The sequence below is a fragment of the Malaclemys terrapin genome, chromosome 1, assembly GCF_027887155.1.
Source record: "Malaclemys terrapin pileata isolate rMalTer1 chromosome 1, rMalTer1.hap1, whole genome shotgun sequence".
Classification (NCBI taxonomy): domain Eukaryota; kingdom Metazoa; phylum Chordata; order Testudines; family Emydidae; genus Malaclemys; species Malaclemys terrapin.
In genome coordinates, this window is record NC_071505.1 from 126,773,538 (window position 1) to 126,787,080 (window position 13,543).

Consider the following 13,543-nt stretch of genomic DNA (forward strand, 5'->3'; position numbering starts at 1 on the left):
CGTTTCTTTGAAGTTTTGCAGTGTGTATACTGTGGGAACCTACCTCACAAATGCTACTTATCTGATCCATATAAAAAAAAATTAGAACGCTCCATTTTATTTGGCTGCTGAATCTGGAGTTCTTTCTCTGTTTGCTGTATTTCTAAAAAAAAATCAATTTAAAAACATGTAAATAATAATAATGGTGAGTGCACAGACTAACCAGGGCTTCCTAACTGAGATTGTAAATCCATTCAAAACACTGCTCTGCCAATCTTCTTCTTTTCTCTGTTATGTCACCTCTCTTTTTGACATCAGACATGATCTTCTTGGGTAGGCTTTTCAAAAGGGTCTAAAGCAGTTAAGGCATTTTAAAATGTATTTAGGTCTCTAACTTCCATTGATTTCAATGGGACTTAAAATGCCTAAATACTTTTAAACGTCTGGCCCAGAGTGCACAATCCCCACTGATGCTCAAGTACTTTTGGAAGTTCCACCCATACCCCTTACCCTTAAGGCACTTCACAACTTGGCCCCACCCTCGCTATCTGATGTATTAATTTATCACATTATCAACCTTTGCCATTCCCCCCCTGAAAAAAAATTGTACAACCATTTATTGTCCCCTTTCAAATCTTTGTTAAAGCTCACATCTGCCATGATGCCTACAGAACATGGTAATTGATAAGAATTTAGCAGGTGGCAAATTGCGTTGTGTTCACAACTAGTTTACATGGAAACATGCTCATAATATCCCTAATCTTGTAAACCATTATGCACAAGCTTTATTTTGAGCACATGAGTTCTCATTGACTTCAATGGCTATTCGCATGTTTAAACATCAGGGGGTAGCCGTGTTAGTCTGTATCCACAAAAACAACGTGGAGTCTGGTGGCACCTTAAAGACTAACAGACTTATTTGGGCATAAGCTTTCGTGGGTAAAAAACCATATGTTTAAACATATGAGAGTTGGCAGAACGATGTTGAATACTCTTACCTCGCTTCCCCTGTCCCCAAACCTTACCAGTTTCCTCATTTGTTTCATCCAACTTTTGCATTTTATCATTAATTTAGATTATTAGCTTTGTCAGGTAGACAGGCAGGGACTGTCTCTTTACTACAGCAGTTAGCACAGTGGGCTTCTTGTGCCTTTAGACAACAATGTGATATAGACAGTAAATAATAATAATAAAGTGAAAACTGGCTTCCACTGTTGATCTATGTTTTGTTATTGGCTCAGCTCTGTTGCTCCATGATGCACTTGAAGTGCACATGTATACTTGGGTTCCCCAAAGTGCAGTCTGGGTTTCAGTTATAATTCGGTGGCATTCACAAAGAAACCGAAGTTGGAGGCTCCAGCAGTTTTCCATTTCTACTTTTGATTGAACTCTCTGGTTAGTCTATGTACTCCGGATTTGTAGGTACAGATGGACAGAAATAGTGAAATTTGCTTAAGTGCAGATGGCTCGTGCTCTATGACTCACTTAAGCCTCATCTGGATTCTTAGGGGCAAATTCTGCTACTTTTACTGGGGATGCAGAAATGCATTCTTGCTGCAGAACTGGCCTGCTCTGCTGTGTATTATGGAGTTGGAGGAAGTGGGGAGTGATAGAATTTGGGGAAACCACATAAAGAGTTTTGGAGTAAAGCCTCATGGATGCTCCCTTTGTGTCGAAGAATTGTCAGGACTAGAAGACGTGCCGATTTATGCATCTTTTTGGTTCTTGCATCATGGGAGGGGAGTACGTGGGTTGCAGAGATTACCACAGTAGTTGCGTTGGAGAAGCTGGGAGGATTCTTCTTCCCCCATTTTCCTACGGCAGAGTTCCCCAGTTTTCAGCCAGGTTAGTAGGCCAAGAGAAAGGGTTTGTCTCCAGTGTTTTAAATAAATTGCTTTTTGTGCATTATTACCCCAGTATGACGTTCACAGTGATAAACACTGAGGTTTGCTACCATGAGACCCTGCAGCTAGAGATCGGAATTTCCTTTATAACTTTTGTGGTTTATATTTTGATGCTGCAAGAAAAATCTGAGTAACTGAACACACTTTTTCATACTCCTTGCAGAGCTGTTGTAGCCTTTCTTACAGCAGCACTACATATATGGATCTTTCAGTCAGTTATATTACAGTGTATCATGCCGTGTTAAGGTTTGGAACGATCCTCTCTAATATAACCGTTCAAAAGTTTGTGTGAAATTAATATAAACCTTCTTAAAGATTTTAAAAAAAAATCTACAGTGAAGGCAACTTTATTGTGGTATTTCTTATCTCTATTTTGTTGTAATTTCTTTGTAATCAGAGAGGCATTTCCTATTGTTAATGTGCTATAGTGACACAGTAATAAACTTCCTTAAAGTAAAATGCTGTCAGAGGTAACTTTTCAGTGAAATTTTTCTTTATTTCTTTTGTATGAAAGTCTCTGTTATTTTTAAATAGAAATGCTATGAATAACTTTGATTACATTAGGTCATCACCCATCATTTGTATGGCTCATGGCTTACATAGTGTACAAGTATTATAATTTTAACAATTTAAATAATCACAACAGACATGCAATATTTTGTCATGACTACATTCTTAAGATAGGCAGTTAATTAAAAGCTAGTTAGTAACAACTTATTTCCTATTTGATTTACTAAAAAACAACAACAATGAACTTTACTGTTGTGGAATGACTTTATCTTCCATTTTCATAAAATTAATAAGAGCAGTGAAATATTATCATAAAATGAACTAAACCTCATGGGAAACTGATTGTATATAAGCCTCATGATAAAATGTGTGCTTTTGAAAAGCTCAAACAAAAGTCTCAGTAAGTTGAATTAGTGCTTTAAAAAACCCTTGATTCAAATGATCTGAAAAAGCAATTCATTTTAATATGGTAAAAATTATAATTACTAAATGCTATTTTTATATACAAAATTTTTAGAGGCATGCTTTTTCAGAGCCAAGAAAAGTCATGTTGACCTCTGGATACAGTCTGTTGATGATCAAAATATTTGACCTGGAAGTGTAACAGTACCTGATTGGTTGGCCATAGAACACGGAAAATGAAGTTCATACTGTATGATACGTGAGCAGTACAACAGGGAAGACTGTCTGTTTTGTAGAATAGAACAACTGCCAGCAGATGGCAGCAGAATGGAAAAGTAGGCACATAAAATAAGACAGTGGACAAAAGAATTCAGATTTCTAACAGCCTAGTTTCACTAGCTGTTTTTGACTATGCAAGGTAAGTTAGGGTTTAACTGAAAAGGGAAAATGTTCTGGGCATGCTAACTTTTCATATTCAGTCCATACCATATATCCTTGAACTCCAAAGAACTGAACTGTATCCCTGTGAATACAAGATTTCTGATAAGACTTTTAACAAAAGGTTAATTTCTGAATATGTTTTCACTACTCTTTCCCCATAAAACTTCTGACCTTTCACTGCTCATATAATGTGCAGAAGTGTTAATTTTGATTCCCTAAAGAAAGATCATTATACTGAAGAAACTATCCCGAACTTTTTAAAAATGGGGTTATAAACTTAACTCCAGCTTGAAATTTTTTTTTTAATGTCCTTAGACTGCTTCTGTAAGTATATTCTTGAAGCAGAATGGCAATTAACCCTCCAGATTTGTTAGCTGCAAATAACTGTATATGCTGTGAATGTGGAACCCCAAAAGAGGAACAAAGAAGAGTGAATTAGATTAATTTCACTCCTCATCTGAAATCTACTTGAGTAATGTGCACTTTTGGAATAGTGCACAATACTGGTCCCTTTTATGTTGTGCTGTACTAGGAGTTTCTAAAAAGTTGAAGAATTGCAATCAGTATTTGCCTTTTTTGTTTAAATGTGCATGTATTTGTACAAATTCAGCTATTCAGATTGCATTTGTAATTTATGGTATAGTGTGTGAGTCATCCTTTCATGCATTCCAAACTAAAGATTTATTTTTTTTTAAAACAGGATTGAGGCATAGAAGAAAATTTCCACATGACGCTCCAGTCCTTCACCCGCAGCTAAAATATGAAAGGTAGGGAATATATTTTGTTACTCCTAATTGTTCCTTGTGAACACAATCCTTTTTCTAGGAACAAGGGACATGTACCTAAAATTAAAGAATCTCTTACAAGGTAAACAAATGGATTTGGAATTTTTTTTTTCAATCTTCTAAGTCTGCATTGTGGTGATTTTCCATGGTGATTTGTGTAAAGAACACATAAGTAAAGGAAATGTATGTATTAGTTAACTATAACATGGTCATCTTTCAAAATGTAGTTCAGAATAGGGTCCTATTGAATTGAATAGTCTGAGAGTTTTATTGTAAATGGGATTTTAGAAATTTAGTAAAATGTATTTGTGGGGGAGGGATATAGATACCAAGCCCTCTGTTCTACTTAGTGCATACAGAAGATGAACACAAAATCTTAACTCTTGTATTGTGTCACTACGATTTGATTGTGATGGTGCAGCTTTTATAGCTTCTTCTATACACTGTCTTTTCTAAAGTTTTTCAAATTCCACACAAATAATTTTTGGCAGTTTTAGTGACACAGAACATATTTTTTCCATAACTTTTATTCTATTCTAAAAGCATACTGTAGAGTTGCTTTATTTTAATTGACCCTAAAGTCAGTTTAAACAAGTTGTTATCCTACATTGCTTCATAAAGATTTCTGTTGTTTAAAGTACTTAAAAGAGGGAACACTGCTTGGTAATCAAAAACAGAATTTGCAATTGGACTGCTGTCTTAGATGTGGATAGTGAAACAATGAGGGCCTGCTCGTTCAATAGTACGTATGCAGTGCACAGTGAATATCAGGCTGCAGTCTGCTTGCCACGCTGCAGATGAACTGCAAAAATATACTTACCGTTAACCATGTGGCATTTGCACATATTCAGATTTCTTTCCCTTTAGTGTTTTTCTAGTGATAATTTGAAATACTGCATATTAATATATTAGTCATGTGAACCTGGCACTTTTTAAATCTAGAAGCAGAGAAGCAAGTAGCGGAAGTTAAGAAATTCCATTGACCCAGTTAAATATAATTACAGAGGTTAGAATTGGGGCCAGGATGTTTGAGTTCTACATGTAATGTTTCACTGCTCGGCCTCTTTTAAATGGCATTACCTCATCTTGAATTCATTCAGGAAAGGAGTTGCAAATCCCACAAGAACAGATCTGAGTTATCCAAGGTCATTGTATGAACAGGACATGAACAAGTGCTTTTTACATTTTCAATTACAAAAATATGCCTTTTCTCATATGATGTAATATTTTATTCCTTAATTTCACATATTAATTTGATTTGGGTGCAAAAATGTCAGGCTTGATTACTTTTTTGGGTTGTCTTTCCTGTATATATTTGATATGTCAGGTGCAAGTAAGTCTGTTCTGGGGCTTGGGGAGGGGGGAAAGAGCAAATATGCTGAGGTGCTTTGTAAAATAATGGCTTTATGTGAGCAAATGACATCAATTGGAACAAATTACATACTGCTTCCAGTGATGTAATCCAGAAAGTTTGAATTGCTTTTAAAGCTCTCAGTCTGAATGAATTCTTTTTCTTTGTGGTCTTCATCAGTAATCAGGTTTTTGAGACTTGCTACAGATAGCGAGCAGGTAGGAGAATTAAACACATTTTATAAAAATGTTAGCAATTCGGAAATATTTTGGATTTGTGAAATATTTTTCATTTGTTTATTTTGGGGTAGGGGTTGAATGTTTTTGAAATGCTTATTAGTAGAGACTACAAGTCAGGTATGGCTTTGGACAATTTAAGATAGCTTTTTATAAATCTTATTAATTGTGATGCACAAATATAAATATTAATGTAACATCAGAAGACCATGAAATAGCATGATTTGTATACAGATACAGGCGAATGTACATACTGGGATTTTTTTTTTTTTAATTACATGCAACAGGTGGTAATTAAACATGAAATGAAAAGCAAGTACAAAAAAAGAACAAAGCTTGAACTTCTGAGTCAGATATATATTTTTCACAGAATAATCTAAGATGTTGATTACTACCTTTAACATTGTGATACAAGAAGTCATATCATTGTAGGATTAATAGTACAGTGACTTTTAACATTATTCAACAATTTTCTGATGTTATAGTGTACTCTTTACTTTGTATTTTGTAATTTAATATTTCAAAAGATGCATCTACAGCCTAGACAATGTATCAGTCCTAAATTGCTGCCACAGTATGTGATCTAAGTTGTAGTTGTACAATAGTAACCTCTTTACACAAAAGACTGTAGAATGCCACTTTTAAAATCTTGATGTAGTGGCCATATATAGATTGGTATTATCAAACTTTTAAATTAGATTTGTGAAGGCTGTTTTTAGAGGACCAGATTATTTTACCTTTATTCACTTTTTGTGTGGCACTTCACTCCATGAGGAGTCCCATTGACTTTGGAGGAACATTTTGTGCAATTACCCTCACTCATGTTGAACTATCAGAACCCAGCCCAAAGAAAAGATTCATAGCTTCAGAAGACAATAGGCATTTTTGAAAAGTTCAGAAATGAAAAGCTATCACAATTCTATTGTTATTTAATCTTAATTAGTATGATAGGATTTCTGATATTGTGTGCCATGTAACTTTTGAGGGCTCAATTAGTTTTTTATGTTTTTTTTTTTCTGTAATAGTCATTGGTAGCTTTTAAAAAAAAAATTAGAAAATGAGAAATTGCAAACTTTTTTTTCTGCACACCTGTTTGCTGAAAGCACAAAGACTTGTGAAATGTGTTTTATAGCTGTCCCATGACTCATATACTTTTACTGAATATTGTCAGTAGCCTCATACTCTCTTAAATGCCCTTAAATTAAATTTTCATTATTTTCAGTAAGAATAGCATGGGTTTGTTTCAATTTTTTGTGGCTTAATTTTTTTCTGTTTAATAACGCATGTTTGAAAAGCTTTTGTTTAAAGTAAAGACATGAATTGCATTACTAGTTTTATAGTTACTGGTGTTAAGAAATACTCTTTCTGGAATTATTCAAACAGATAATTCTGGGGATGTTTTTCATCACTATTTGTCTCAAAGATGTTTCTCTCAAGCAATTTTTTCCAAGCTCTTAAAAAAAGCCTTTCAGTTATTTTCATTTTCCAAATATTTGGACATCTGTAGAAATGCAAAAGTAGAAGGCTGATTGGTTAAACATCTTATATAATTTAATTTAGCTGGTCAGTAAAATACTTTTAGTAGCACAGGAATTAAGGCAATCTAATAGCAGGCAAACTATAGGAAAACTGTTACATACCTCTTACTAGGAACAAGAGCCTCCATTTACCCTGTTTAGGAATAAGCACAGGGAGAAACAAAAGAACATCATCTTTAAAAGAAAAAAATATCTAAGGGTTGGATACTGCAGCTGAATCTGTGCCAGCAGACCACACTGTCCACATGGATCCAGTTGCAGGCTTCAACCCTAATTTCTCACTGTAATCCTGGGAGTCAACTGCTTATGTGGTGAGATTGTCTGGAATGTGACAGTAAAAAGGTAACAGTTTAAATGTCTGACTGAACTGAAACTCTGTGTATATGTGTATATACATCCACGTATGTAAATAAAATTACATAGGTGATAAATTGCACCTTTGGCTGCATTATCTGCCCATTAGTGCATCTTAAAACTTATTCTAACATTTCAACTTCAAGAAACCCTGCCACAGAAATGTTTCCTCCTCCTTCACCCGAATCTGGAATTTCCTCCACCAAATAACACCTGGCCAAGTCCCATGGTGGTTGAGATTCATTCGTAGACCAGTGACCGCTTGTGTGTGTGTATATATATATCAGTTTTAAAGTCCGAGATATTGCTGCCTTTTATTGCTAGAAATGGGAGCTTTATACCATTGGGAAGAGAAGCTTCTCAGCTTCCCTATGGAACTCCGTGACAGCTTCTAGCCTAGCAGGGTTCCAAGGCATTAAATTTTAAATGTGTGACATTTTCCAACATGGAATAGAAATTTTTTATTGCTCTGTTGGTAATGTTTTTCATTTCTTAATTTTAACATTTTCTTCCCTCTGAGCCATGCACGATCAGATTCACCGGGCAAAATTCATTGCTGACATGCAAGTAAAGAATGGGGCCTATGGTAGCTAACATACCTTGCTTTACAAACTGAATGATACAAAAAATAAACCCAGTAAATTAACTTTAAAAAAATTCTTCAAACACAATGGGCACATTATAAAAGTTGTGGGTCTGCATCAGTTTCTATTACACTATTAGCTCTGTAAAATTATCCTTGCGCAATTGGTGGTATCAATGAAAAAAATGTGCCTGTCAATCAATTATATGCTATTCCACTGGTATGCTATTCCAAGGTTGCAGCACTATTCCTGTTTTATGCGTATTCTCCATCAACCTGAACATGTGCCTGTAGATTAGCACATCCAAAGGACCCAGACATTTTCACCATTCAATATTACGTTGTTTTCTGTTCTGCCCCAATATGTTGCTCTGCTTTTTTCCTTTTGTGGGGTTTGTTTGGGGGGAGTGGTGCATGAAGGAGGTTAGTTACTGTTATTCCTTAACACAGGACATCTAGTTGCTGCCTGACTTTCATGGGGTTTCATAGTTGCTAATTATATCTAGTTATAAATGATATTTTAAAGTGTATTAATTATACATGCAGGACACTTTTATTGTTGACAAAAGTCGAATGTCCCTTGGGTTTCCCTGAGTTATGCATATCCAGCGACTGTTCCTCTTTGGAGTGGAATGCTCATGGAACAACCCAATACATGCTTCTGGTCTTTGGAGACACCCTGTCTGGCTGTTTTTTGTCTCCTATTACTCCATTTTGAACAGTGCTCTCCTACTTTGCCCAGATCCCTCCCCCATCCCAAGTCACATTTGTTTTTCTGTATCCTCCAACTTTCATTCAAATGTATTCAGCTACTTTGGCAACACTCTCCCAAGCCTTCTTCCATCTCTTAAGAATATAAGAACAGTCATACTGGTTCAGACCAAGTATATCTAGCCCAGTATTCTGTCTTCCGACAGTGGCCAATGCCAGGTGCCCAAGAGGGAAAGAACAGAACAGGTAATCATCAAGTGATCTATTCCCTGTTGCCCATTCCCAGCTTCTGGCAAACAGAGGATAGGGACACCATCCCTGTCCATCCTGGCTAATAGTCATTGTTGGACCTATCCTCCAGGAATTTATCTAGTTTTTTTTTCAGCCCTGTTATAGTCTTGGCCTTCACAACATCTTCTGGCAAGGAGTTCCACAGGCTGACTGTGCACTGTGTGAAGAAATACTTCCTTTTGTTTGTTTTAAACCCGATGCCTATTCATTTCATTTGGTGACCCCTATTTCTTGTGTTATGAGAAGGAGTAAATAATACTTCCTTATTTACTTTCTCCACACCAGTCATGATTTTATAGACCTCTATCATATCCCCCTTTAGTCATCTATTTTCCAAGCTGAAAAGTCCCAGTCCTCTTAATCCAATTCTAATATATCTTTTTTGAGATGGGACGACCACATCTGCATGCAGTATTCAAGATGTAGGCGTACCATGGATTTATATAGAGGCAATATGATATTTTCTGTATTATCATCTATCCCTTTCTTAATGATTCCCAACATTCTGTTCGCTTATTTGACTGCCGCCTCACATTGAGTGGATGTTTTCAGAGAACTATCCACAATGACTCCAAGATCTCTTGCTTGAGTGGTAACAGCTAATTTTAGACCCCACCATTTTATATGTATAGATGGGATTATGTTTTACAATGTGCATTACTTTGCATTTATCGATACTGAATTTTATCTGCCATCTTTGTTGCCCAGTCATCCAGTTTTGAGAGATATTTTTGTAGCTCTTTGCAGTCTGCCTGGGATTTAACTATCTTGAGTAGTTTTGTATCATTTGCAAATTTTACCACTTCATTATTTACCCCTTTTTCCAGATCATTTGTGAATATGTTGAATGGGACTGGTCTCAGCACAGACACCACTATTTACCTCTCTCCATTCTGAAAACTGACCATTTATTCCTACCTTTCATTTCCTATCTTTTAACCAGTTTACCAGTCCATGAGAGGACTTTTCCTCTTATTGCATGACAGCTTACTTTGCTTAAGAGCCTTTGGTGAGGGACCTTGTCAAAGGCTTTCTGAAAACTATGTACGTTATATCCACTGGATTCCCCCTTGTTCACATGGTTGTTGACCCCCTTAAAGAATTCTAGTAGATTGGTGAAGCATGATTTCCCTTTATAAAAACCATGTTGACTCTTCTCCAGGGGCCTGGCTGTGATACCATTTCAGTGTAGTTATCACCCTTGGCTTGGTCATCAGCTGACCCCTGCTCGCCACAGCCACTCAAGAAGAAATCCTCTCTTTCCCGCTCAGACGGGAATAAGCAGGCCACTGCATCGCCATCCAAGGAGCCATCCCCTGTGAGGTCAGTAGCGTCAACCTCATTGTTGACTGTCTAGGTCCCTCCAGTACTTCTTTGTTCTCCTTCTTTGTTCTTTCAACCAACCAGACAACAGGGTAGCATACTCTCTGGTTTGTTGCAAGAAATTACAATTCTTCATCGAGTGGTGTCCCTCTGCGCGCTTCTCTGTAGATGTGGCAGTGCCTCCTGTGCCTCAGATTGGAGATCTTCAGAAGTAGTGCCCATTGGGCCACACATGCGCTCTTCCCCATCTTGCACAGTGAGCACTATCTATATAGCGCTGTGCAGCCCAACTGCCCTCAGTTCCCTTTCAACTGCCATTGGTATGGAATGGAATACAGAGCAGAGCCCTTCTACCTCCTTCTCCTTTAGAGATTTTCATTACTTTACCTTTCACTAGTAGTAATTAGCCCTTTCCATTTATTTTTCTCCCTTACAAAAGATTTTTTAGTTACTTTTTCCTCCCTGTTATTCCCTGTTTCTCGCCTTTCCCAATGGGGAGTGCTCTCCCTCAGGATACCCTGATTCAAGAGGTGCCTCTCTTGTCAGGAGGCCTTTCCCGAGAGTGACGTCACTCATGGTGCATCCACTGCCTCATTGAGGGTCATGTTGCACAGAAGTGCACCCACTTCATCAACTTGATCACACGGGCCTGAAAGGACCATGATCTCAGACTGAAAATTCTTTTCATGGAGAGTTCTCTATGGCCGGATCTCAGGCCCTGGCCCTGATACCACTACAGTGCAGTGATTAATCTCAGCTCGGTCATTAGCTGAGCCCCACTCGTCATCCAAGAAGAAATCCTCTTTCCCGCTCAGATGGGAAGAAATGGACCACTACATCGCCACCCAGGGAGCCATCTCCTGCAAGGTCAGTAGCCTCAACTTCATTGGGATGAGACTTAGCTCCCATGACTGTTTGGGTCCCTCCGATACTGGAGCTAAGCAGAAGTTCAGGGACCCTAAATAGGCAGGACCACAGGTGGACACACTGTCTCTTGGGACCGAGAAGCACAGTGCAAAGCTACAATAACAGTACCTAGTGCCTCATCCAAGACAACCTGGGGTTCTTTGACACTGTCAACTCTCTCTGCACCATCAACTCTCTTGGCACTGACCAAATCCTTGGCACTGAATAAGGCACTTGAGGGAACAGACTCCACCCTCGGCACCGATAGTTCCTGCCTACTTCACCGGAGTTCAGAGATCCAAGGGACCTGTCATCTCTGTTACCCCTGAATCTCTGCTTCTCTGTCACAAGCTCCCTATAGTTCATGCCTCTTCCCTGGAATCACAACATTTCTCTCTTTCACCACTGAGAGGAGGAAGAATACGGAACTCCAGATCATATGCAGGCAATCCTCTACTCTTATTATTATCATCTAAGCAGTGTTTCAATACAGCAAAACATAGAAAGATAACTCCCCCTTGACTTCCCTGCAAAGACAGTGGTTCAGGAGGGCCTCTTTTGCCAAATGACCTAAAAAGTTGATGTTGAACAACGATACTTCAGTTCTAGTAACGGAAGAATGATACACATTTTTTTTCCAGTCTGCTAAAGTTTATGCTGCTCTCCTGCCTCAGTCTTTCTAGTACAGGTGTAATCAATGATCTCATTTACAGTTGAAGCCTCCAAAGGAGGGATCAGCTAGTTTTATTAATGTACATCATGTCCTCATCCTTCAGTGCCCTCAGTGATGTAATAGAATTACTGGTGGAATGCAATCTAATGCCACCCGTTGACTTGAATAGCATGAATGTCTGTGCTAAATACATGTGGTTGCATTGGGATACCCCTGTGGAAATCTTCTGCAGTGTGGTCTGCATTTCATCAAGGGACTTGGATGTTACGCTTATGTCAGCGGTGACACTTGTACTCTAGCCTCTGTGTTTTCCTTTGCTTTCTGGAGATCATAGTTCTGTTTCCTGAGCCATCTAATCTCTCTGATAATGTTATTGGCTTTGGGGATTTTGGTTTGATGGACTGTAGCTTTCTGTCATCATTGCCAGGCTTAATAACTGAACAATTGATGGATGACAACACTGTTATTTAACAACAGCCTTTGTGCTGGCAAACAAACTAGGATTGACACTGGTTAATAGTTTTGTATGATTTTTGACCTAATACACCACATACAGTGAACATGTTTCATTCTGGTCCTAGCATCATATTTGAATGTACTTTCTCATAATAGATCACTAGCAACAGATACGTGAATGAAATCCCATGTAAGATCCATAATGAAGCAGCATATTACATGTACCGTTTTTACAGGGATAGTGGATTGAAAATTCTTTCAACAGAAAATCATCCAGGATGCATTCGTGCCCCACCTTTAAGGGTATTTGGCCCTTACAGATTATTCCAAGGTAGAACATTGTTTTTACTGTAGTGCAGCTATTTAATATCAAAAGCATGTCGGAGTCACTAGTTATATCCTCTGTTTTGTTTTTCTGTTCAGATGATGACTTGAAGCACATAGCTATTCCTACTGCCTGTATTTAGGTTCAGTAAATAAACTGGATTTGGACTTCACCTGTGTGAGTACTGCGTCTGCCATCAGATACTTTGCACTACTTCCATAACTTTTTTATCATAGCATAGTCCTGTGCCGTTGCTATGGTGCTTATCAAATCTAAATTATCAATGCATTTTTTTCAGAATGTCTGATATGAATTGCATCATGGCATCAGATGAAAAATAATATCAGGATAGTTGCCAAATCAAGCAAGAAACCAAAGAGGAGATGCCGATCCTAGCCATTCATCACTTTGGGGAAAAAATGTTGACGGTTGAAGAGTGTAACCGATCTATAAAACAACTTTGCAGAGTCCTTCCATGGATTTTTGAATGAAAGAGGTGTTCTAAAAGGATGTAATTTTACATTGTGTGTGTGTGTGTGTGTGTGTGTGTGTACATTCTAATAAAGTGTTTGCCTTGCTTTGGCTAAACTCATCTGTATGTTCTTTCTCCTTGCAATCAGTTTACAGTAAAGGGATCCCTGGGAGGCTTTGGTCTATGCAGTTTCAGTTCTCAGATCATTAGCAGTCTGCACTCAGAGATTCTCAGTACATACTAAGTCAGTTGTATTAGCTTTCAAAAACCTGGATTCTCTTCTCAGTTAAGAAACTAATAGAA

At 37.7% G+C, this 13,543-nt stretch overlaps 1 long non-coding RNA gene across 2 annotated transcripts in view; it reads left to right on the plus strand.

Annotated features, from left to right (window-relative positions):
- The window catches only part of LOC128842426 (uncharacterized), a 90,630-nt gene extending 77,290 nt beyond the window's left edge, over nt 1-13,340 (plus strand). Inside the window, exons 1-4 of one of the 2 annotated variants that reach the window (XR_008445999.1) lie at nt 3,159-3,213; nt 3,937-4,003; nt 12,867-12,945; nt 13,067-13,340. This is a non-coding gene — a long non-coding RNA (uncharacterized LOC128842426). Of the gene's footprint in view, nt 1-3,158; nt 3,214-3,936; nt 4,004-12,866; nt 12,946-13,066 lie in introns of those variants that run through there. The other variant, XR_008445998.1, reaches the window with a different exon arrangement.
- Nucleotides 13,341-13,543: the final 203 nt, after the last annotated feature.